Source organism: Ailuropoda melanoleuca, chromosome 5 (genome assembly GCF_002007445.2).
Source record: "Ailuropoda melanoleuca isolate Jingjing chromosome 5, ASM200744v2, whole genome shotgun sequence".
Lineage (NCBI taxonomy): Eukaryota > Metazoa > Chordata > Mammalia > Carnivora > Ursidae > Ailuropoda > Ailuropoda melanoleuca.
In genome coordinates, this window is record NC_048222.1 from 72,438,530 (window position 1) to 72,463,802 (window position 25,273).

Sequence of the window (25,273 nt, forward strand, 5' to 3'; positions counted from 1 at the left end):
TTCCATACAAATTTAAGGACTATTTGTTCCAGTTCTTTGAAAAATGTCCTCGGTATTTTGATCGGGATAGCATTGAAAGTGTAGATTGCTCTGGGTAGTATGGACATTTTAACTATGTTAATTCTTCCAATCCATGAGCATGGAATATTTTTCCATCTTTTTATGTCTTCCTCAATATCTTTCAAAAGTGATCTATAGTTTCTAGGATATAGGTCCTTTACGTCTCTGGTTAAGTTAATTCCAAGGTAACGTATGGTTTTTGGTGTTATTGTAAATGGGATGGATTCCCTAATTTCTCTTTCTTCAGTCTCGTTATTCGTGTATAGAAATGCAACTGATTTCTGGGCATTGATTTTGTATCCTGCCACCTTACTGAATTGTTCTATAACTTCTAATAGTTTGGGAGTGGATTCCTTTGGGTTTTCCATATAGAGTATCATGTCATCTGCAAAGAGAGACAGTTTGACTTCTTCTTTGCCGATTTGGATACCTTTGATCCCTTTTTGTCTTCTGATTGCTGTTGCAAGGACTTCTAGTACTATGTTGAATAATAGTGGCGAGAGTGGGCATCCTTGTCGTGTTCCTGATCTTAAGGGAAAGGCTTCCAGCTTTTCCCCATTGAGAATAATGCTTGCAGTAGGCTTTTCATAGATGGCTTTTATGAGATTGAGAAATGTACCCTCTATTCCTACACTCTGAAGGGTTTTAATCAGGAAAGGATGCTGTATTTTGTCAAATGCTTTTTCTGCATCAATTGAGAGGATCATATGGTTCTTGAGTCTTTTCTTGTTGATATGATGTATCACATTGATTGATTTGCGAGTGTTGAACCATGCTTGCATCCCAGGTATGAATCCCACTTGGTCATGATGGATAATCCTTTTAATGTACTGTTGGATTCTATTAGCAAGGATCTTGTTGAGGATTTTGGCATCCATATTCATTAGAGAAATCGGTCTGTAATTCTCCTTTTTGAGGGGGTCTTTGCCTGGTTTGGGGGATCAAGGTAATATTAGCCTCATAGAATGAGTTTGGTAGCTTTCCTTCTGTTCTATTTTTTGAAATAGCTTTAGGAGAATAGGTATTATAACATTGCTATTTTTTGATATTTTTGTTTTAGACCTTATCTACAAGTTCCAGGTCTGAAAGATGAAGATTTATCTCTCTTATGCACAATAGTTTCCTGTATTCACCTTATGGCAATTAAAAAATATTGGTTAAATCAATATTTACTGTTACATTATAATAATATAAATATTACTTACGAAGTCATGCAGTAAACCGTCATCATATTTTTCCTTGTAACGAAGGGTCACCTCTTTTTGAAGTTAATTCTTTTTTTTTTTTCGAAGTCATGCAGTAAACCGTCATCATATTTTTCCTTGTAACGAAGGGTCACCTCTTTTTGAAGTTAATTCTTTTTTTTTTTTTTAAAGATTTTATTTATTTATTCGACTGTGGGGCTCGATCCCATAATGCTGGGATCACACCCTGAGCCGAAGGCAGACGCTTAACCGCTGTGCCACCCAGGCGCCCCTTGAAGTTAATTCTTGCACCATTTTGTTGTTCACATTGTCTCCATGTACTTATCACAAATTAAGTCCCCCAAATGTCCACTATGATTATGAATATCCTCTTGATATATCAAATACATCAATCAGAGAACTAATCTTATTAGTTTCATCTTGTTTGTGTTTTTGTTTTGTTTTGTTTTAATATTTTGATGCCCTCCATCTTCTTAATTCTATCCAGACAGGTCACTCTTTAGAAATACTTCACCGATGCTGTCTGGATAAATCTCTTCATCATAATCCCAAGAATTTTCTTCACCTTCCTCTTGTGTTGAATTCCTTCATTCCTGGATCCTGTGTTTCTCTTTCTTTGTTTCTTTTTCTTTCTTTCTTTCTTTCTTTCTTTCTTCTTTCTTTCTTTCTTTCTCTTTCTTTCTTCTTTCTCTTTCTTTCTTCTTTCTCTTTCTTTCTTTCTTTCTTTCTTTCTTTCTTTCTTCTTTCTTTCTTTCTTTCTTCTTTCTTTCTTTCTTTCTTTCTTCTTTCTTTCTTTCTTCCTTTCTTCCTTTCTTCCTTTCTTTCTTCTTTCTTTCTTTCTTTCTTTCTTTCTTTCTTTCTTTCTTTCTTTCTTTCTTTCATCTTTCCTTCCTTCCTTCCTTCCCTCCATCCACCCCTTCATATTGGTAGACCACATCCACAATTAATTCCTGAGAAAGGTATAAGGAATGTACAAGTTTGAAAATTGCCTCCTCTGAAATTTTCTTATTCCACTCTCACAATTCAATAATAGTTCAGATGAATATGAAATTCCAGTTGTGAATAATTTTACCTCAGAAGTCTGAGGGCAATGCTTCTAGCTTCTAGTGTTGCTATGGACATACCCAAATCAATTCTGATTCCTGAACTTTCATATATGATCTGGTTTTATTTTGTTCCCCCTCAATGGAAGGCTTAGGTTCTTTTTTATTTTGAAATTTCACAGTTATATGTGTTGGTGTGGATCTAGGAATTCATGTCCTCGGTTTTGAAAAATTTTCTTATACTTTTCCCATGATGGTTTCCTTCTCATATTTTCTTTTTTTCTAAACTTTTATTTTAATTCCAGTTAGTTAACATACAGTGTTAGATTAGTCTCATGTGTACAATATAGTGATTCAACACTTCCATACAACACCCAGTGCTCATCACAAGTGCACTCCTTAATACCCATCACCCATCCCCCTACCCACCTGCCCTCCGATAACCGTAAGTTTGTTCTCTATAGTTAAGAGTCTGTTTCTTGATTTGCCCCTCTCTCACTCTCCCCTCTTTCTCTCTGTCCCTTAGCCCATTCATTTTGTTTCTTAAATTCTATACAAGTAAGATAATCTGATATGTGTCTTTCTCTGACTGATTTCACTTAGCATTATACTCTCTAGCTCCATCCATGTTGTTGCAAATGGCAAGATTTCATTCTTTTTTATGGCTGAATAATATTCCATTATATTTACGTACCACATCTTCTTTATCCACTCATCTATCAATATTCCATGGTATCTATATACCACATTTTCTTTATTCATTCATCAATCAAGAGACACTTGGGCTGCTTCCACATCTTGGCTTTTGTAAGTGATGCTTATAAACAAAGGGTAGGGTATGTATCCCTTTGAATTAGTGTTTTTGTGTTCTTTGAATAAATACCTAGTAGTGTGATTGCTGGTTTGTGGGGTAGTTCTATTTTTAACTTTGATGAACCTCCATACTGTTTTCCCAAGTGGCTGCACCAGTTTGCATTCCCACTAACAGTACATGAGGGTTCCTTCTCCACATCTTTGCCAACATCTGTTGTTTCTTGTGTTGTTGGTTTTAGCCATTCTGACAGGTTTGAGGTGATATCTCATTGTAGTTTTGATTTGCATTTCCCTGATGGTAAGTTATGATGAACATCTTTTCATGTGTCTCTTGGCTATGTGTATATCTTTGTTGGAGAAATATCTATTCATGTTTTTTGCCCATTTTTTCATTGGATTATTTGGCTTTTGAGTGTTGAGTTATATAAGTGTGATATATATTTTTGGATACTAATCCTTTATCAGATAAGCCATTTGCAAATATATTCTCCCATTCTGTAAGTTGCCTTTTAGTTTTGTTGATTGCGTCCTTCACTGTGCAGATACTTTTTATTTGGTGTAGATCCAACGGTTTGTTTCCCTGGCCTCAGGAGACATATTTAGAAAAGAGCTGCTACAGCCAATGTCAAGGAAGTTACTGCCTGTGTTCTCTTCCAAGATTTGGATGGTTTCCTTTCTTACAGCTTGGTCTTTCATCCATTTTTAATTTATTTTTGTGTATGGTTTAAGAAAGTGATCCATTTTCGTTCATTTGGCATGTTACTATCCAGTTTTCCCAACACCATTTGTTGAAAAGACTGTCTTTTTCCCAATGGATATTTTTTCTCTTTGTTGAAAATTAATTGACCATATAATTGTGGGTTTATTTCTGCGTTTTCTATTCTTTTCTATGGATCTATGTGTCTATTTTTGAGCCAGTACCATACTGTTTTGTTTACTACAGCTTTGTAATATAACTTGAAGTCTGGAACTGTGAGGCCCCCAGCTTTGCTTCTCTTTTCAAGATTACTTTGGCTACTTGGGGTCTTTTGTGGTTCGATACAAATTTTAGGATTCTTTGTTCTAATTCTGTGAAAAATGCTATTTGTATTTTCACAGGGTTTGCATTAAATGTAGATTATTTTGTGTAGTATAGACTTTTTAACAATATTTGTTCTTCCAATCCATGAACATGGATAGTCTTTCCAATTTCCTTGTGTCATCTTCAGTTTCTTTTGTCAATATTTTATAGTTTTCAGAGTACAGGTCTTTCACTTGCATGGTTAAGTTTATTAGTTATAGGTATCTTATTATTTTTGATGCAATTGCGAATGGAATTGTTTTTCTTAATTTCTCTTTCTGCTACATCATTACCCTGTAACTTTACTGAATTCATTTATCAGTTCTAGTAGTTTTTTGGTGGAATATTTCAGGTTTCTATATATATTATCATGTCATCTGCAAATAGTGAAAGCTTTACCTTTTCCTTACCAATTTGGATACCTTTTGTTTGTTCCTGTTGTCTGATTGCTCTGGTTAGGACTTCCAGGACTATGTTAAATAACAGTCATGAGATTGGAAATCCCTGTTTTGTTCCTGACCATAGAGGAAAAGCTCTCAGTATTTCCCCACTAAGGATGATGTTCGCTGTGGGTTTTTCATATATGGCCTTTATTATGATGAGGTACGTTCCCTCTAAACCTACTTTGTTGAGGGTTTTATCATGAATCGATGTTGTACTTTGTCAAATGCTTTTTCTGCATTTATTGAAATGATCATATGGCTCTTATCCTTTCTTTTATTGTTGTAATGTATCACACTGATTGGTTTGAAAATATTGAACCACACTTGCAACCCAGGAGTAAATCCCACTTGGTGGTGGTGAATGATTTTTTTCATGTATTGTTGAATTCGGCTTGTTAGTATTTTGTTGAGAATTTTTGCATCAACGTTCCTCAGGGATATTGGCCTGTAGTTCTCTTTAATAGTGGTGTCTTTATCTGGTTTTGATATCCAGGGTAATGCTGGCCTCATACACTGAATTTGGAAATTTTCCTTCTTTTTCTATTTTTTGAAATAGTTTGAAAAGAATAGGTACTAACTCTTCTTTGAATGTTAGGTAGAGTGGCACCAAAGAGTGGCATGGTTGATTAAGTGTCTGACTTGGTCTTGGCTCATGTTGTGATCTCACAGTCATAAGATGGAGCCCCACATCAGCTCCCTGCTAAGCACAAAGTCTGCTTGAGTTTCTCTCTCCTTCTCCCTCTGCCCTTCCCCCCACTATTTCTCTCTCTCAAATAAATAAATAAATCTTTAAAAAGATTAAAAAATTAAAATAAATAAATGTTTGGTAGAAATCACCTGTGAAGCCATCTGGCATTGGACTTTTGTTTATTGGGAATTTTTTGATTACTGACTCAATTTCTTTGCTACTTATCGGTCTGTTCAAATTTTCTATTTCTTCCTGTTTCAGTTTTGGTAGTTTATATGTTTCTAGGAAGTTATCCATTTCTTCTAGGTTGTCCAATTTGTAGACATATAGTTTTTATAATATTCTCATGACTGTTTGTATTTCTGTGGTGTGGGTTATTTTTCCTCTCATTCCTGATTTTATTTGAGTCCTTTCTCTTTTTTACGTGGTAAGTCTGGCTAGAAGTTTACTGATTTTATTGGTTTTTTCCGAGAACAATCTCCTGGTTTCATTGATCTGTTAATTCGTTTTTTCAGTTTCCGTATCATTTATTTCTGCCCTGCTCTTTATTTTTTCCTTCCTTCTGCTGGTTTTAGGTTTTGTTTGTTCTTCTTTTCCTCACCCCTCTAGGTGTAATGTTAGGTTGTTTAGTTGAGATTTTTCTTACTTCTTGAGGTAGGCCTGTATTGCTATAAACTTCCCTCTTAGAACTGTTTTTGCTGCATCTCAGAGGTTTTGGGCTGTTGTGTTTTCATTTTCATTTGTTTCCGTGTACTTTTTCATTTCCTTTATTTCCTGGTTGACCCCTTCATTGTTTAGTAGCATGTTATTTAACCTCCATGAATTTGTTGAGGTTTGTTTTGTGGGCTAATATGTGATCTGTCCTGGAGAATGTTCTGTGTACATTTGAAAAGAATGTGTATTTTGCCATTTTAGGATGGAATGTTCTTTTTTTTTTAAGATTTTATGTATTTATTTGACAGAGAGAGAGATAGCCAGCGAGAGAGGGAACACAAGCAGGGGGAGTGGGAGATGAAGAAGCAGGCGCCCAGCAGAGGAGCCTGATGTGGGGCTCGATCCCAGAACACCAGGATCACGCCCTGAGCCGAAGGCAGACGCTTAATGGCTGAGCCACCCAGGCACCCCGGAATGTTCTGAATATATCTGTTAAGTCCATCTGTTACAGTGTGTCATTCAAAACTATTGTTTTCTTATGGATATTCTGCTTAGATGATCTGTCCATTGATGTGAGTTGGGTGTTAAAGTCCCCTACTATTATTGTATTATTTTTGATTAGTTCCTTTATGTTTGTTATTAACTGTTTTATGTGTTTGGGTGCTTCCATGTTGGGTGCATACAAATTTACAATTGCTATATCTTCTTGTTAGATTGTCCCCTTTATTACTGTATAGTGTCCATCTTTGTATTTTGTTACAGTTTTTGTTTTAAAGTCTATTTTGTTACATATAACAATCGCCACTCTGGCTTTCTTTTGACATCCATTTGCATGATAGAGGTTTCTTCATCCTCTCATTTCAATTTGCAAGTGTCTTTAGGTCTAAAATGGGTCTCTTGTAGGCAGCATATAGATGGGTCTTATTTTTATCCATTCTGTCACCCTATGTTTTTTGTTGGAGCATTTAGGCCATTTACATTCAAAGCAATTATTGATATATATATATATATTACCATTTTATTACTTGTTTTGTGCTTGTTTCTGAAAATTTTCTGTGATCCTTTCTTTCTTTTAGGGTTTACTGATTTTCTTTAGTGATATGTCTGAATCATTTTCCCTTTATTTTTTGCATATTTATTAGTGGTTTTTTATGTGTGGTTACCAATTAGGTTTGTATATAACCTCTTCTGCATATAACAGTTTATATTAAGTTGATGGTCATTTAAGGTTAAACACATTCTTTTCTCACTTCCTTCCCACATTTAGGTGTATGTTATATTTTATATCTTTTTTTTGTGTGAGTTATTTGATGGACTTTTTAAAGAAATATGCATTTTTACTGCTTTTATGTTTCCTTCCTCTATACTGTCACTTTTAGTCTCTCCTTTCTACTCAAAAATCCCTTTTAATATTTCTTGCAGAGCTGGTTTTAGTGGTCATGAACTTCTTTAGTGTTTGTTTGTCTGGGAAACTCTTTATCTCTCCTTCTGTTCTGAATGATAGCCTTGCTAGATAGAGTATTCTTGGCTGCAGATTTTTTTCCATTCAGCACTTTGAATTTATCATACCACTCCCTTCCGGCCTGGAAAGTTTCTGCTGAAAAATTTCCCTTGTACGTTATTCACTTCTTTTATCTTGCTTTTAAAATTTTTTTCTTTATCACTGTATTTTGCACATTTAATTACAATATGTCTTGGTGTGGATCTACTTTTACTGATTTTGTTGGGGATTCTCTATGCCTCCTGGAACTGGATATGTTTCTCTCCGCAGATTAAGGAAGTTTTCAGCTATTATTCTTTCAAATAAATTTTCTGCCCCATTTTCTCGCTCTTCTTCTGGGAACTTGGGGGTAGGTGGCAATATTAGCAAAATTTGCACTGGGCCACCAGTCTTATGCCAGATCCCCTGAAGCCTTGCAGTGGCTGGGGGCTGCATGCTGTGGTTGCCAGGGGCATGAGGCTGGGCACAGCTAGGTGCAGTACATGATGCCAGCTATGCACATGGCAGCTGATTGGGGTGCATGCACAGTTTTAACAAAATCTGCTTTGAGCTCAGGGCCAAGACTAATAGGCTTGGAGTGGGCTAGTCCTCAGTAGAACTCATGGGCATGGCTCACTGCCAGTGGGTTAGGTAGCAAGTGTCAGTACAGTACACCTCCTGCAGGTGGCTCTGTGTTTATGCTGGGGGATGGGGAAGGAAAATAGCACCTGTCATCTCCCTCATTTTCAGAGAAGTCCCCCAACATGTTCCAAAGTCAGTACAAATAGTTCTGTCTCCCATTTGTTCCTGGCATTGTGTGAGTGGCCATTTTTATGTTGTGTCTCTTAGTGGACTGCAGTCTCTTTAAGGGTGATGGTGGAGCTGTCACTCACCCTCCTGGCTTGCTCAGTGCTGAGTTAGTAGACTATTAAAGCTCCAGGCTCCAAGTACTACTGGTTTTATAAACTCACAGAATTCAGCCCTCCTGGTTTTTAAAGCCAAATGTTGTAGAGATTTGTCTTCCCCATGTGAGCTCCCTGGTTCAAGGGCCCATTTCTCTGCCCTCTCCACACATGCAGTTCCCTCCCTCCAGTGGGCAGCCTCCCTCCACCTTTCTGACTTTCCTAACTTTTCAGCTGTAGATTCTTGCCTATATTTAGTTGTGGAATTTGTTCTGCCAGTCTTTGGATCTCTCTGGTTTGTTGACTTAGATGTGGATGATATCTAGTTGAAAAGATGAGAAGGGTGAGCCCAGGGTCCTCCTATCCTGCTATCTTTCCAAGCTCACCACTTATGTGTTCTCTTTTCTCTCTTTCTGAAACTTCTATTAATCAGATATTGGACATTATATGTTAATTATCCAACATCCTCTTCTGTTTTTAATTTTCTATCTCTTTGATGTCTTTTTGAGAGATTTCCTCACTATTACCTTCCTACCTTTTTACCAATGTTATTTTTCTACTATCATTTTTAAATATGTTTATGATCAAGAGTTATGTTTTGTTCTCTAAATGTTATATAAATATATGTATGTATACATAACAAGCATATATTCACACATACATATATATATTTATATTTCCATTCTGTGGATGCAACATATAATCTTTTGTTAAGGATATTGCTTTTATTTTGTTTCGAAGTTTTCTTCTGCTTCCTATGTTGTCGTAGGTCCCTCTGAGTTCCTTTTTCCTCTTTGTTTATTGGTCTCTTTTTCATGTTAAAGACTTTTTTCATGTTTGGTGAAACTTGACCTGTGTTTTTATTTAAAATATGGCACTTATAACCCTAAAAACAAGAAGAAGGGAAAAAAACAGGATCATGCTCAAAATTGCAACTTTTCTTGAAGTCATCAGAATGCTGAGGTTGCAGAACAAACAACAGCCTGAAATTGGAGGAAATACAAGCACTTTTAAGGAGAAAAATGGTCATGAGTACTGGTTCACCTTCAGTAGAACACAGGGTGAAAACAGTATCACCACACAAGAAGATAAAAAGAAATATAACTCAAGTTTTTAATGAAACGCTAAAGTCTGAGTGTAGGATATCAAGAAAGGCTGAAACTACCAGATGGTATAGGCAAAAGAGAAGTCTGCTCTGAGTACCATATTTTTCTCCATGTACTGCCTCAGGGCTCATATGGGAAAGATTGCAGGCAGGATGGGAGATTGGAGAATGCCTGCCTCAGTGATGGAGAACTGGAGGAGGGTAGTGGGTACATTACAGAAAAGGCAGAAGGCCTTTTCTGGAGATTTCTTCCAAAAGAACAAATGCCTTAAGTGTCTGGAGGTGGAGGCAGGGCAGGAAACTCTGTTACTTTGAGAACCCAGCTAAAACCCACTGTGCTGGGAGAAAGGTAAAAGAAAAGTCCTCCATCCCCGGGATAGGGGCAGGAGGCCATAAGAAGTCTCCTACCAGTACAGAAGGGCAGTGATGACTGAGAAAGTTTGATCTCTAAGACTCAAGAACACAGGGCCTCTCAAGACAGAGGTTTGTCCAGAAAAACACACACCCCACCCCCAAACTATGCTAGAACATACTAAATAACTAGCAATAGCACAATACCCTTGGTGTTATGAGTTGAACTGTGTCCCCAAAAAAGTTATCTTTAAATGCTAACCCTCCAGTACTGTTTGGAAATAAGGTCACTGAAGATGTGACTACTTATTATGATAAGATGTAGTAACCATTAGTATTGGTATTAAACCAGTATGGTATAATATATATTGTATAGTACTACAGGCTAATGTAGTATTTCATTATACTGGTATGATAATATCAGTAGCAGTATTATATATTAGCATTTGGTAAGATGAGATCATACTGGAGTAGGGTGGGACCTTAGTCTGATATGATTGGAGTCCTTATAAGAAGAGGAAAATATGACACAGATAGAGACATAGAGAGAACACCATGTGAAAATGGACTGGAATAATGAATGTATAAGCCAGCAAATACCAAAGACTGCCAGCAAGCTATCAGAGATTAAGAGATAGGCATAGGACAGATTATTCATCAAAGCCCTAAGAAGGAACCAAACATGCCAACACAATGATCTCACATTTCTAGCCTCTGAAAATGTGAGAGAATTAATTTCTATAGTTTTAAGCCATACAGCTTATGATATCTTATCATTGCAGTCCTAGGAAAACTAATACACATGACAAGAATAAAGAAAGAAGGGGAGATTTTTTTCTGAGGCATAGGCACACAAAGAAGGTTTAAAGCTGAGGGTACAACAGAGACATTGAGGGAAAGAATAAAAATAAAAAATAAAAAAAAATCCTCTGACAAACCAGCTTCCATCCTAAACATAGAAGAATTTAAAGCTTTGATGCACTGAAGTTAATAACAACAAAATGAAGAACTAGCTCAGTTTGTTTAGACTGATACAGGTCCACCCACTAAGGACCTAGGGGAAGAAGACTATGCTTGTTTCCAGACACAAATACTGTTTACCTCAGACTTTACTGTTCCAAACACAAGAAAACAAGAAAAAACAAGCCTGAAGAGACACAGAGCAATCAATTGAATCAGATTCAAATATGACCAGACATCAAAACTATCAGATAAGGAATTAAAAATAACTATAATTAATATGTTAAAGATTCCCATGGAAAAGATGAACAACATAAATGAACAGATGGGGAATTTCAGCTGAGAGATGGAAACTATGAGTCAAATGTAAATGCTAGATATAAAACACACTCACACACATACATGCACACACACACAGTAATAGAGATGAACAATACCTTTGACAGACTCATCAGCAGATTCAATACAGATGGGAAGAGAATAAATGAACTTGAATATAAATTACCCAAACTGAAATATGAAAGAAAAATAAGATTGAAAAGAAGGGGGAGGAGGGAAGAAGAGGCTATCATATAACTATCAGGACAATATCCAAAAATTTAGATTTTTAATTCCAGAAGAATTGGCAGGAAAAAAATATTTGAAAAGATAATGGGCAAGAAGCATTCAAGAATAATAAATGACATTAATCACAGATCAAGAAACTCAGAAAATTTTAAGCAAAGTAATTCTCCCTCCTCGTTCCCTAAAGACAGATTATATTCTAACTGCTGAAAACCAGATTTAAAGAGAAAATTATAACAGCAGCAATGAAAAAAGACATTGCATACTTACACAAAGGTAAAAAGTACAGCAAACTTCTTGTCAGAAAATATGCAAGCCAGAAAACAATAGAATAACATATTTAAAATGCTGCAAAAAATTAAAACCTGTCAATCCAGAATTCTGTGCCCAGTGGAAATATCTCCATAAATAAAAGAAATAAAGACTTATTCAAACAAACAAAAATTGAGAAAATAAACCATGAGGAAATATTAAAGGAAATTCTTCAGTGAGAACTTGTATTTCAACAAGAAAAAAGGAAATTTTTAAAAAACTCACCTGTTTCTCTGAACAAAGAAAAGTCTATCTCCAAAAATAGATACAATAAAAGTAAAATATAAAGAACATTTTCTTATTTTTAATTGCTCAAAAGAAAATTGAGGCTATCTACAGGAAAAATATTAGCAAGATGCTAGATTTTAATCCAAACATATAAATATTTATATTAAATTTAAATAGCCTAATCACATCAATTAAAAAATAGAGATTGTCAAATTGCATCATTTTAAAAAGCAAGATCCACCTATAAGGTTTCTACAAGAAACATACTTTAAACATACAGACATTAAAAGGAAGAAAAAATTATATCACAAAAATTCTATTTTAAAACATGCTAACTATATTAATTTTAGACAAAGTAGACTCATAACAAGGATTTGTTACCTAGAATAAAGAAGATTTACATAACAATAAAGGGTTGAATTCACCAATACAAAATTATAACTGTGTATGCATCAAAACAGAGCCTCATAATACTTGAAACAAAAACTTGTAGAACTGAAAGAAAAAAAAATAGACAAATCCATAAGTGTTATAGGAGTCTTCCACTTTGCTCTATCAGAAGCCAAAAGAAAAGTAGATAGAAGGTCAGTAAGGAGACAGAAGACTTGAACAACATTAACAACAGGTTTACTTTTGGGGTTTTTTGTTTTTTTATTTTTTGTTTTTTGTTTTTATTTTATTTTTTTATAATAATTTTTATTATGTTATGTTAGTCACCATACAGTATATCCTTAGTTTTTGATGTAATGTTCCATGATTCATTATTTGCATATAACACCCAGTGCACCATGCAATACGTGCCCTCCTTAATACCCGTCATTGGCCTATCCCAATCCCTCACTGCCCTGCCCCCTCCCCTCTGAAGCCCTCAATTTGTTTCCCAGAGTCCACAGTCTCTCATGGTTCATTCCTCCTTCTGTTTACCCCCCCTTCATTCTTCCCTTCCTTCTCCTCGATCTTCCTATTTGTTATGTTCCATAAATGAGTGAAACCATATGATAATTGTCTTTCTCTGTTTGACTTATTTCACTTAGCATAATCTCCTCCAGTCCCATCCATGTTGCTGCAAATGTTGTGTAATTGTTCTTTCTGATGGCTGAGTAATATTCCATTGTGTGTATGGACCACATCTTCTTAATCCAGTCATCTGCTGAAGGGCATCTCAGCTCCTTCCACAATTTAGCTATTGTGGACAATGCTACTATGAACATTGAGGTGCATATGGCCCTTCTCTTCACTACATCTGTATCTTTGGGGTAAATACCCAGTAGAGCAATTGCTGGATCATAGGGTAGCTCAATTTTTAACTTTTTAAGGGACCTCCACACTGTTTTGTACCAACTTGCATTCCCACCAACCATGTAGAAGGGATCCCCTTTCTCCACATTCTCTCCAACATTTATTGTTTCTTGCCTTGTCAATTTTTGCCATTCTAACTGGCATAAGGTGGTATCTCAGTGTGGTTTTGATTTGAATTTCCCTGATGGCTAATGATTTTGAACATTTTTTCATGTGTCTGTTAGCCATTCAAATGTCTTCACTGGAAAAGTGTCTGTTCATATCTTCTGCCCATTTTTTGATTTGATTATTCGTTTCTCATGTATTGAGTTTGAGAAGTTCTTTGTAGATCTTGGATACCAATCTTTTATCAGTAGTGTCATTTGCAAATATCTTCTCCCATTCCGTGGGCTGCCTCTTAGTTTTTTTTTGACTGTTTCCTTGGCTGTACAGAAGCTTTTTATCTTGATGAAGTCCCACAAGTTCATTTTTTGTTTGTTTGTTTCTCTTGCCTTTGGAGATGTGTCATGAAAAAATTTGCTGTGGCCAATGTCAAAGAGGTTGCAGTTTGTTTTCTCCTCTGTGATTTTGATGGATTCCTGTCTCACATCGAGGTCTCTCATCCATTTGGAGTTTATCTTTGTGTGTGGTGTGAGAGAGTGGTCAAGTTTCATTCTTTTGCATATAGCTGTCCAATTTTCCCAGCACCATTTATTGAAGAGACTGTCTTTTTTCCACTGGATATTTTTTCCTGCTTTGTCAAAGATTAGTTGCCCAAGGAGCCGAGGGATAAAAGGTATCCAAATCGGCAAAGAAGAAGTCAAACTGTCTCTCTTCGCAGATGACATGATACTCTATGTGGAAAACCCAAAAGACTCCACCCCCAGATTACTAAAACTTATAGAGCAATTCAGTAATGTGGGGGGATACAAAATCAATGCTCAGAAATCAGTTGCATTTCTATACACGAACAATGAGACTGAAGAAAGAGAAGTCAGGGAATCGATTCCATTTACAATAGCACCAAAAATCGTACGTTATCTTGGAATTAACTTAACCAAAGAGGGAAAGGATCTATATTCTAGAAACTACAGATGACTCTTGAAAGACATTGAAGAAGACACAAAAAGATGGAAAAATATTCCATGCTCATGGATCGGAAGAATAAACATAGTTAAAATGTCTATGCTACCCAGAGCAATCTACACTTTCAATGCCATCCTGATCAAAATACCAATGACATTTTTCAAAGAAAATGAACAAAGATTCAAAAATTTGTGTGGAACCAGAAAAGCCCCGAATCACCAAGAAATTGTTGAAAAGGAAAAACAAAGCTGGGGGCATCATGTTGCCAGATTTCAAGCTATACCACGAAGCTGTGATCACCAAGACAGCATGGTACTGGCACAAAAACAGACACAAAGACCAATGGACCAGAATAGAGAACCCAGAAATGGACAGAAGAGAGAGAAATACAATAGAACAGAACAGAACAGAAGAGAAATACAATAGAACAGAAGAGAATCCTGAAATAGTACCCCCTGCAACACACATATGCAGTCAATTTTCAACAAAGGTGCAAAGACAAGCCAATGAAGAAAAGATCGTCTTTTCAGCAAAAGATGGTGGAACAACTGGAAAAAGATAGGCAGAAAAATGAACCTCAACTCATACTTTATGTCATACATAAATATTAACTTCAAAAACTCACAGAATTAAATATAAAACATAAAACTATAAACTTTTAGAACAAAATATAGAAGAAACATCTTTTTGATTTTGAGTTAGGCAAAGATTTCTTAGCTATGACACCAAAAGCATGATCCAAGAATTAAATATTGATAAAATGGACTTCATAGAAATTAGCACTTTTACCCTTTGAAAGGCACTCTTCAGGCAATGAAAAGATAAGCACCAGATTGAGAGGAAATGGAAAACAACCCAAATGCCCTTCAACTTGTAAATGGATAAAAATAGATACAGTGCATCCAAACATTGGATTTCTGCTCTGCAAGAGTAGAACTGCAAGAGTAGAATCCTACTCTGCAAAAAGGTAAGAACTGATGATGATATACCCACCAACATGGATGAATATGAAAAAAGCCTGATCAAAAGTCTACTTATTATGTAATTACACTTATATGACATTTAGGAAAGGCAAAACTGTAGCGATAGAAAATAGATCCATGGCTGCCAAAGACTGGGAAGTTGACTATACAGAGTCAAAAGTAATTTTGGGGCTTGATTGAACTGTTCTTGTATCTTTACTCTGATGGTAGTGACACAAGCGTACTTTCAAAATGCACAGACAGTATACCTTGCTTATTTATTTATTTAAAGATTTTATTTATATGTTTGACAGAGAGAGAGAGTACAAGCAGGGGCAGCAGCAGAGGAAGAAGGAGAAGCAGGCTCCCCATTGAGCAGGGAGCCTGACACGGGGCTCAATCCCAGGACCCCGGGATCATGACCTGAGCCAAAGGCAGACACTTAACCAACTGAACCACCAAGGCACCTCATAGCTTATTTATTTTTTGTAAAGATTTTATTTTTAATTAATCTCTACCCCCAATATAGGGCTTGAACTCACAACCCTGAGTTCAAGAGCCACCTCTTTCACCAACCGAGCCAGCCAAGTGCCCCTAGACTGTATATTTCTACAAGGTATTTTTATTGTATGCAAATTATACTTGAGTGAAGATGACTTCAGGAATGTTGACTGGAAGCTCTCTGTGCATGTGTAAATTTTGAGCTCCTTTGGTGAACAGCCCTCAACTCCTGTAATATCTCCTAATCTCTTTTTACTGTGGGTTGAAAACTTGATTTGTTTTTTTATTGCCATTTTAAATGGGCTTTCAGGAAGAAGCAGAGATAAGTATGTGTGTTCCATTTGCCGTGATTAATCAAAAGTTCAGAGATGGTATTTCAAATCAGTAAGGTAAGCTTGGATTATTCAATAAGTGGAGAGTAGATCTTAAATATTCTCACCACACATACACAAAAACAGCTAACCTTATTGTGGTAATTACTTCACAATATATAAGTATATCAAATCATCATGTTGTACACCTTAAACTTACACATTCCTGTTTGTCAGTGATATCTAAATAAAGCTGAGGGAAAAGTATGAAATTTCTGAATGATAAAATAAAGTAAAATACAATAACATAAAATACTAGACTAATCTTTCTAATCCACATGATAGATGCAGGATTAATGTCCTTTTAGCACAAAATACTTCTATGAATACAAGAAAAAAGAACCTAATTTTAAAATTGTCAAAAGACATGAAAGAGTACTTCACAAAAAGGAAATACAAATGATAAATAAAATTATTACAAATCTTCAACTTCTTTGTAACTAATAAATTCTAATTAAAACTATATTCTTTTGTCCTATGGGCTGGCTACTTTTTTTTTTTCTTTAAAAACTATACCCAATAACTCAGGTTCAGGCAACTGGGTATTCTCATGCAAATGCAAAATTGGTTCCAGTTTCTTTAGGGCAATTTAGCAATCTGTATATAAATGACAATTTAGCAAAACTGTATATTAAACCTTAAATGCATAACATACCCTATAATGCAATTCAATTTCGAGGAATTTTTCCTAAGGAAATTATTAAGAATGTTTATAAAGATTGTTTGCAAGAATATTAATCACAATATTTTTATAATAGTAAAAATAGAAAAACCTGAACAACTGTCAGTTGATAAAATTAAATACAGTGTTTAGTCTTTTTTTAAAAATATTTTTTATTATATTATGTTAGTCAGTGTTTAGTCTTTTAAGCATAATGTTATAGTTGTTTATTTTTTCCCATGAAAAAACATCAATCATATGTTGCAAATAAAGCCAACAGAACTATAAAATTTTACATACAACATGAACTTATTGTTTGGGGAATAAAAGTGTGTGTAAATAGGCACATAGCAGAAATAGCCTGGAAAGAATTCTCAGGGATTATCTCTGAGTGTTGAGATTATGGAGGTTTTATTTTTCTTTGTGTAAATTATCACTGTTTTGTATTTTCTAAGATGAATATATATAATTTTTTAATTAGTAGGAAAAGAAAGGATTTTTTATTTAAAAAAATAAATCCCATCCTGAAAAGGAAGAGAAATGTAAAATATTTAGGAATAAACTTAAGAAATGTAAAGAATCTACACAAACAAACTTTAAAGGGGCAGGTACATAAAAAAGAGGGCTTTTGTAAGACTTTCATGGGGAAAAGTCATGTGTGTGGAAAGTCACACATTTTCAAAGAATTCATTAAAACACGATCTTTTGGATATTCACATTGAAATAGTTTTTATTTGTTTTTTAATAAAAATACCTAGGATTAGTAAGCATATAGGGAAAAATGGAATTTTCAAACTCTATTAGTGAAATTATATTTTTATACTGTCTTTTTAGAGGACAATTTCATAATACTTAATAAAAGCCTTAAACTTTGAATCAATAACCGACCCCCACTGGAGTTTGCTTTAAGAATATCATTGAAGATATGTGTAAATATTTGGTTGTTAAATTAATAATTTTATGGTAAGTGAAGTAAATAATCTATGCTGGATTCATTAACTCCACTGATTACACGGATTATGTTATGCCCAGACTGTAATATACTGAGAAATTTGAAGAGGTTTTGGAGAAGTTATGTAATCTGTCAGGGTCCAATCAGGAAGATGGAAGCCAAGCAAAATATTCACATGGACATAATTTATTCTAGGAAATTGGCTACATAGTATGGGAAAATAATAAAATAAAAGGGAACGTTGAGATTACCCAGAGCTCAGTCTTTCCTTACAAGATCTCAGACTGTCCTTAATAACTGAAGGAAGCACAGCATCCCCACAACAACTGAGGTGTTAGGTTAAAATGGTGACTAGATAGCAATACCATCAATGAGGTGATTTCATTCATCTCAGTAATCACTTCTGCACAGGAATAAGTATAAGGTATGACACAGCAGACCCTGAAAATTCAAGACCCCAATTGGCATCTTTAGAATCAGTGAACAGAAAGAAAGGCAAAGATGTTTCTAAAGGTCCTGGAACTGAGGGTGGGTATGTTCAGGCTGCAACTGGTAGAGGAATGCTCCACTGTTCCACTAGGAACACTTGCTAGGCCTTTTTTTTTTTAAGTAGGCTCTACACTAGTGTAGCCCAATGAGGGGCTTGAACTCACAACCCTGAGATCAAGACCCTGAGATCAAGGCCTGAGCTAAGATCAAGAGTCAGAGACTTAACAGACTGAGACACCCAGACACCTCTCTAGGTCATTATTAAAGTCAGTTTTATGGCTTATTATTTGGGCAGGATGTTATGCTTTGATTTCTGTAGGTATTATATATATGGATATTTTCATTGTTGCCTTGTTAATTTGGTTATTTTCCACTGGTAAATGAATTCATATTTAACTCTAGCTGTCTAATCTCATACTGTTTGCACCAGGAGTGAGGGTCAGCTGTTGGAACCTCATGGAGGAGTATGGTTAAAGAACAAGCAGGATCAAAGGAATCTCTCTGTTTGGAACTGTGAAATATATAGCCCATATTTGCTGACATGCTGCAATTCATGAGATAATTGTTGCTCCACTATGGGAGGTTAAGAATTGCCCCCATCTATGGCAGCATCTTTAAAGAGATGTTAGAATATTAAGAAGTTAATACATAAAGGTCAGAAGAAACTCTCCTCATTGACTTAAATAATAACATGTAGAAAAAGGTAATTCTAATACAGGCAATCAACAGCTTTGAGCTTAAAATAAAGTTAAATTGGTAAGCGTAATTCTTCAATAGGAAAGTCTTAGGTAAATTAGTTAAACTGTCAGGAATCCAGATTCAGCAATTTGATGAGTTGGTCCAGCAGGTTACTATGTAGCCAAACAAAGTCTCCATGGTCAATACTAGGGAATTCATAACACTAATTATGGAGCAGGGAGGGGGTAGGGATAGAACTACTCAGCTGCTACTATGCTCTGCTTTTCTCCATCAAGGGGGAAATGGATTGGGAAATATTCACAAAATAAAGACCAAGAGAGAAGAAAACTAACCAAGTCCATTTCCTCTACATTTTGCAGCATTTTTGTAGAAATTATTTTCAACAGAGGAAAAACTAACTCTGGAATCTAGGAAGGAAGGAAGGAAGGGAGGGAGGGAGGGAGGGAGGGAGGAAGGAAGGAAGGAAGGAAGGAAGGAAGGAAGGAAGGAAGAAGGAAAATATTAATTGATTTACTAGATGCCAGAAACTGTTATCAGATAATTTCACATAGGTTAACTCATATTTAAATTTCACAAAAATCTGAAGAGTTAGATTTTGTCCTTTCCATTTTCAAGATGAAAAATAATATATATTGTTATGCTTAAAGTGAAATAGCTATAAGGTGGCAGAGCTGGGGTTTAACCTGGGTCTAAGTCTATTCTATCTAATTATAGTATAGAATTGTAAATCCAAACCCATAGCTGTGGACTAGCATGGGAAGGAGAGTGAAGCAGCACAAAGGACATAAAATCTGACATGAGGCTTGAAGAAAGTTAGATATGATTAGGCTACAAAAAGAAAGGAATTCATCAAAAGTGTTGCTTCAAGAGGACTGTAGAGCTTTAGATAATTTCACTGGAAATGAAGAAAACTTCAAAATTAATGACCTAAGTGTCTATCTTACATGAATGAACAATAGGATAAATTCAAAGAGAGTAGAAAGAAAGTCATAATTAAAATAAGAGCAGAAACAAGTTAAATAGACAACAACAACAAAAAGCAAGGATAGTCAAGAAAGCCATGAGAGACTATGGACTCTGGAAACAAACTGAGGGCTTCAGAGGGGAGGGGGGTGGGGAAATGGGATAGACTGGTGATGGCTATTAAGGAGGGCACGTATTGCATGGTGCACTGGCTGTTATACGCAAGTAATGAATCATGGAACTTTACATCCCAAACTAGGGATGTACTGTATGGTGACTAACATAATATAATAAAAAAAATATTATTATAAAAAAAGAAAGCCAAAATCTTATCCTTTGAAATTAAAAACACTGGACAAATCTTTAGCAAAACTTTTCAAGAAAATAAGGAACAGAATACAAATAAATAACTGCATCAATTGGACAATCTTACATAACCACGCATAGTAAGAAAACTATGACTATGTGCTGACAGTTTGAAATTTACATAAAATAGACAAATACATGGAAAAACCTAATTTATCAGAATTGACTCAAGAAAAATTAAAAAGCTTGAAAATTCTGTATTTGTTAAAGAAATGCAAATGATGGTTTAAAATTGCCCCCATAGGGGCACCTCGGTGGCTCAGTCAGTTAAGCTTTCAACACTTGGTTTCAGCTCAGGTCATGTTCTCAGGGTGTGAGATCAAGCTCTGCATTGGGCTCTGTGCTGCTTAAGATTCTCTCCCTCTCCTTCTTCCCCTCCTTGCTTGCACTCTCTCTAAAAAAAAGGAAAAAAAATCCCCACCCTAAAAGCAGTATACCCAAGTGATTTTATAGGTAAGTTCTACAAAACTTTCAAGAAATTGATCATCCCAGTTGCACACAAACTCATTCCAGCAGTAAAAGGGTAACAAAGGAAAACATTGCCCATATTATTGTATGAGGACAGCACAACCCTTATTCCAAAACTAGATTAATATATTCTGTGAAAGGAATATTACTGGCTTATTTCACTCATGAATACAGGTGCAAAAATCCTAAGCAAGATATTTGCAAATTAGTTCAGCAGTGTATATAAAGGATTATACATCATAACCAAGTAGAATTTATCCCACTAAAGCAGGAAGGTTTTAATAACAGAAAATCCTTAAATGTAATTCACTACATTAGCAAATTAAAAAAAGAAAAATCATATAATTGTACAATATATGCTGAAAAAGTATTTGTTGAAATTCAATATTAATACATAATAAAAACTCTTAGTAAATTAGAAATAGAAGGGAACTTCTTTAAGCTGATAAGGAGAGCTATTTTTTTGTAATGTCCTAAAGCAAACATTATCCTCAATTTGGAAACGCTAGGATTATTTTCTTTAAAAGCAACAGCAATTTGATCTCACTTCTAACAATATTAAATAGGTAATCTTAGCCAATGTAATAAGACTCAAAAGACCAATTAGAGTTATAAGGATTGGAAAGGAGAAAATAAAATTGTCACTATTTACAGATTATGTGATCATTTAGAAGGAAAATCTGAAATAATTTACTGAAAATTCATTTAAAGTAACAGAAGAGGTTAAAACTAGCTGGTAAATACATATGTTTGTGTGTGTGTTTATATATATATTTGCATTTATATTCAAAAATTAGTTGCATTTCTAGACAACAGTGGCAGACAACTAGAAAAAATAAAGACAAGGTAGTATTTATACTAGTCTCAGAGAATATCAAGAATCAAGGAATAACACTAACAAAATATATGAAAGATAGAAATGTTATCGGAAGCTTAAATAAATGGAGAGGCAGAACATGTTCTTAGCAAGATTTACTATAAAAATGATTGTTCCCAAATTGAAGGATAGATTCAAGGCAATTCCAATTAAAATGCCAACAGTGTTTGTTTGCTTTTAGAATTTGATAATATCATACAATGTATAATGAAAAGTAGAAAGCCACAAATAGCCAGGACACTTCTATAAATAAGAAGTATATGGAGAGGGCACATGCCCTAAGTAGATACCAGGAATTATTATAAAACTATAATAATTAAAACAGTACATATTGATACACAGATAGACAAATTGATTAATGGATACATTAGAAAGATGATAACTAGACCCATGAATATATGGAACTTTGGATTAGGACAAAAGTGGAATATCTGATCAGTGAAGGAAACTAAGGATTGTTCAATAAATGGAGCTAGAAACAAAGAGTTATCAACATGGAAAAAGATACGAATAAATTCTACCTCACTTCATGGCCAAATATCAATCCAGATAAGCCAAGGGCATAAATGCAATAACAAAACCTTAAAACTCTTAGGAAAAAAATAAAGGAAATACCTTAAATCTCGAGGTGAAAAAAATATTTTTAGACAAGATATCAAAAAGGGACTATAAAGGAGAAGACTGATATATTTAACTATATTAAAATTAAGAACTTTTTGTTCACCTAAAAATGTCATAGCTAGTGTGAAATGACAAGTTGAAAACGAGGAGAAGATATTACCATGCACACAACTGATAAAGGATTTGTATTAACATCATATAGAGAACTCCTATAAAGCACAAACAATTCAACATAAAAATGGGCAAAAGACACGAACAGGCATTTGAGCATAGGAAGGCCATGTGACCATTAAACACTTGAAGATATGTCCAACACCATTAGCAGACTAGGAAATGTGAATCGAGGCCACAATGAGATACCATTTTACACACATTTAATTGTTTAAAAATGACAATACCAAGTGCTAAAAAGGATGTGAATCCATAGGATTGCTTTTACATTGTTATGGGAGTAAAATGGCAAAAAGTTTTCCACTGTTTGTTGAAGTCAAACATTCATGTTTATGACCAATGACTCTACTCTTTGCTATATACCCAAGAGAACTCTTGCACATTTTCAACAGGAAATATGCATTAGAATGTTCATAGGAACACTGTTCCCAATAGCAAAAGCCTGAAGTAATCCAAAAACCCATCAACAGAATCATAAATGAAAGAGCTGCGATATATTCACACAGTGAATAGAATATTACGTATCAGAAAAACGAACTACTGCAACATGTAACAATATCATGATAAATTTTAAAAGTCTTCTAACATTACATTTAACATCTTTTATGGTTAAAAAACCAACAAAATTTACACACACATACATATATTTAAACACACATAAAATTTTATGAATATATAAAAAAGAAATCCATAAAATACACAAAAAGAAAAGCAAAGGCATGAATCAACATAGGAATCATAATGATGGTAATGTCAGCTGGGAGAAGACAGCAAAATGGTATGTAGTGGGGGAAACACATGTTATATGTAGGTTATTTTTAAGGTCCTGGCTTTAATTTCAAATTATGATTTATGGATATTTATTACAGAATTGAAACAAACAAAAAACAAATAAATAAATATTGGGCCATGCATACATCGATGATGAGAATGTGTCTGAATCAAAGATGACAGTTAATCCATTTAATCATACTTAGGGAAGAATAAGGAGCACTTGAGAGGTCTCTGGAGAAGTTCTATCCATAGAACTCTCTGAGATAGAAATATTCCATATCTGCATTATCCAATGCAGTAGCCACTAGCCTACACTGAGTACTCGAAATGTGGCTAGTACAACTGAGGAACTAAATTTTCAGTTGTATTAATGTGAATTAATTTATATTTAAATTTAAACAGCCACACAGTACAAACAACTTTCAGTGGTGGGAGGAAATTAGTATTGTTCAGGGATCGATGAACAAATTGACCTGGCTTAAGTAAATGGTTCTTAGCAGAAAGGAGCTAAAGATAAAGCTGACCAAAGACATAAGTTACTTACCTTGTGAAAAATCCAGTTCACCATCTCCAAAGAGTGGAATATGTACTTTTTTTTCCCTCTTCTTGTCTTTCCACTTAGAGTAGTGCAAGAAGCCTATTTAATAATGCAAAATTCAACTACCATTTACTATATGCATTCATTCATTCCTCATTTAATTTTTCTTTCTCCCTTCCCAAGCTCCCTGTTTTAGTAAACAAACAAGACTTCTTGAAAACAAAGAAGACATAAGCTAGTTATTATTTGAGTAAAGTCTAAGTCTGCATGTTTAAATGTATTTACCTCCTTCTTGTTAATGGCATCATTCAATCACAGTTTAGTAGCTTCCAAGTGAGAGGATTAGAAGTGTCAGGGGAATTGCTCACTCAAACCAGGAAATGTGGGGTTTTTAGTTCAAACAGTATCTGAAGGAAGCTGGTAAGCAACAGCTGAGAAGATGAAAGATCAGACCAACGCCTCCCTTTGAAGTAAAGACTACTCAGACTGTGAGTATAACAATGTTCATTACTGCCAGAACTCCAAGTGGCTGTTTAACGCATGCTTTAGAATGTATCATAAAATCTATAAAAATATCAACAAGATGCTTTCAAGTGACACAAAACAGCTAGAGTGCCCTATTTGCAGGGACACTGCTGTTTAAAGGCAATTTGCTGGATTGCTTTCCATCTGGGACCAACGCAAGTGCCTTCCAATCTCTCTCTCTCCCCCCCCAACAACCACCACCCCTTCTTTTCTTGCTCCCTCCTTCCATCCCCAGCTAGAAACTCAGATTTTAAATGTTTCATTTCTGCTTCCTTTGAGGGCCAGGAGGAGAAAATGAAGCTTTTCTTGGCTTGCTTCTCAACTCTCCTAAGAGATTCAGAGACAAAAAGATTGCTTTGGGAAAATAATAATGCCAAATGAGCATTAAAATAATAAATGGGTTTTCTGGAAATTAGGTTCTCAGAGGTCATGCAATTAAAAGTTAGGAGGAAAACACACCTCAGGCTTGATTGGAGGAGACAAGTGAGAGCGGGGGCAAATACTTCCACCATACTTCAAGTTCCATTCAAGGTTTGAAGCAAGGGAGCTTGTTGATTAATCTATTTGCATACTTCCAGGACTTGATAACAAGCCAGAGTGTAGTATAATTTCATAGGCACTGATTATTAATAATAATGAGGGCCGTGATTAGGGCCCTGAATATGGAGGGGTCACAGCAGGGCGCAAGGCAAACATGAGTCAGCAGCACAATATTATTTGAAAAATAACAAACAAAGGCCCTGAACTGCCTGAGGAGACGTGTGGATGCCTTTCATTACATGAATGTTGATATATTAGACTGTGTTGTGGCACAGTTAAAAATCAAGGAACAGATTTCTCATATACTGTCCTCAGAAAAGCTTTATGGAAATTCAAGAACCCTTGGCAGCTTGTGTTTCAATTAACGTCCTTCTCTTGTGGCTAGTGGGTCTTGCGGTAAAGCGGGATCTGTTGTGATTCTTCCCTTCTCCCAACACCTCCATCACACAATCCTTGACCAAAGAACTAAGAAGAACATTTTATAGAAGATTGTTTGCCTTGCTGAAGAGGGCACAGGGGTTCAAAGATAAAGCAACTGTGCCAAAGACCCAGAGCTAGTAAGA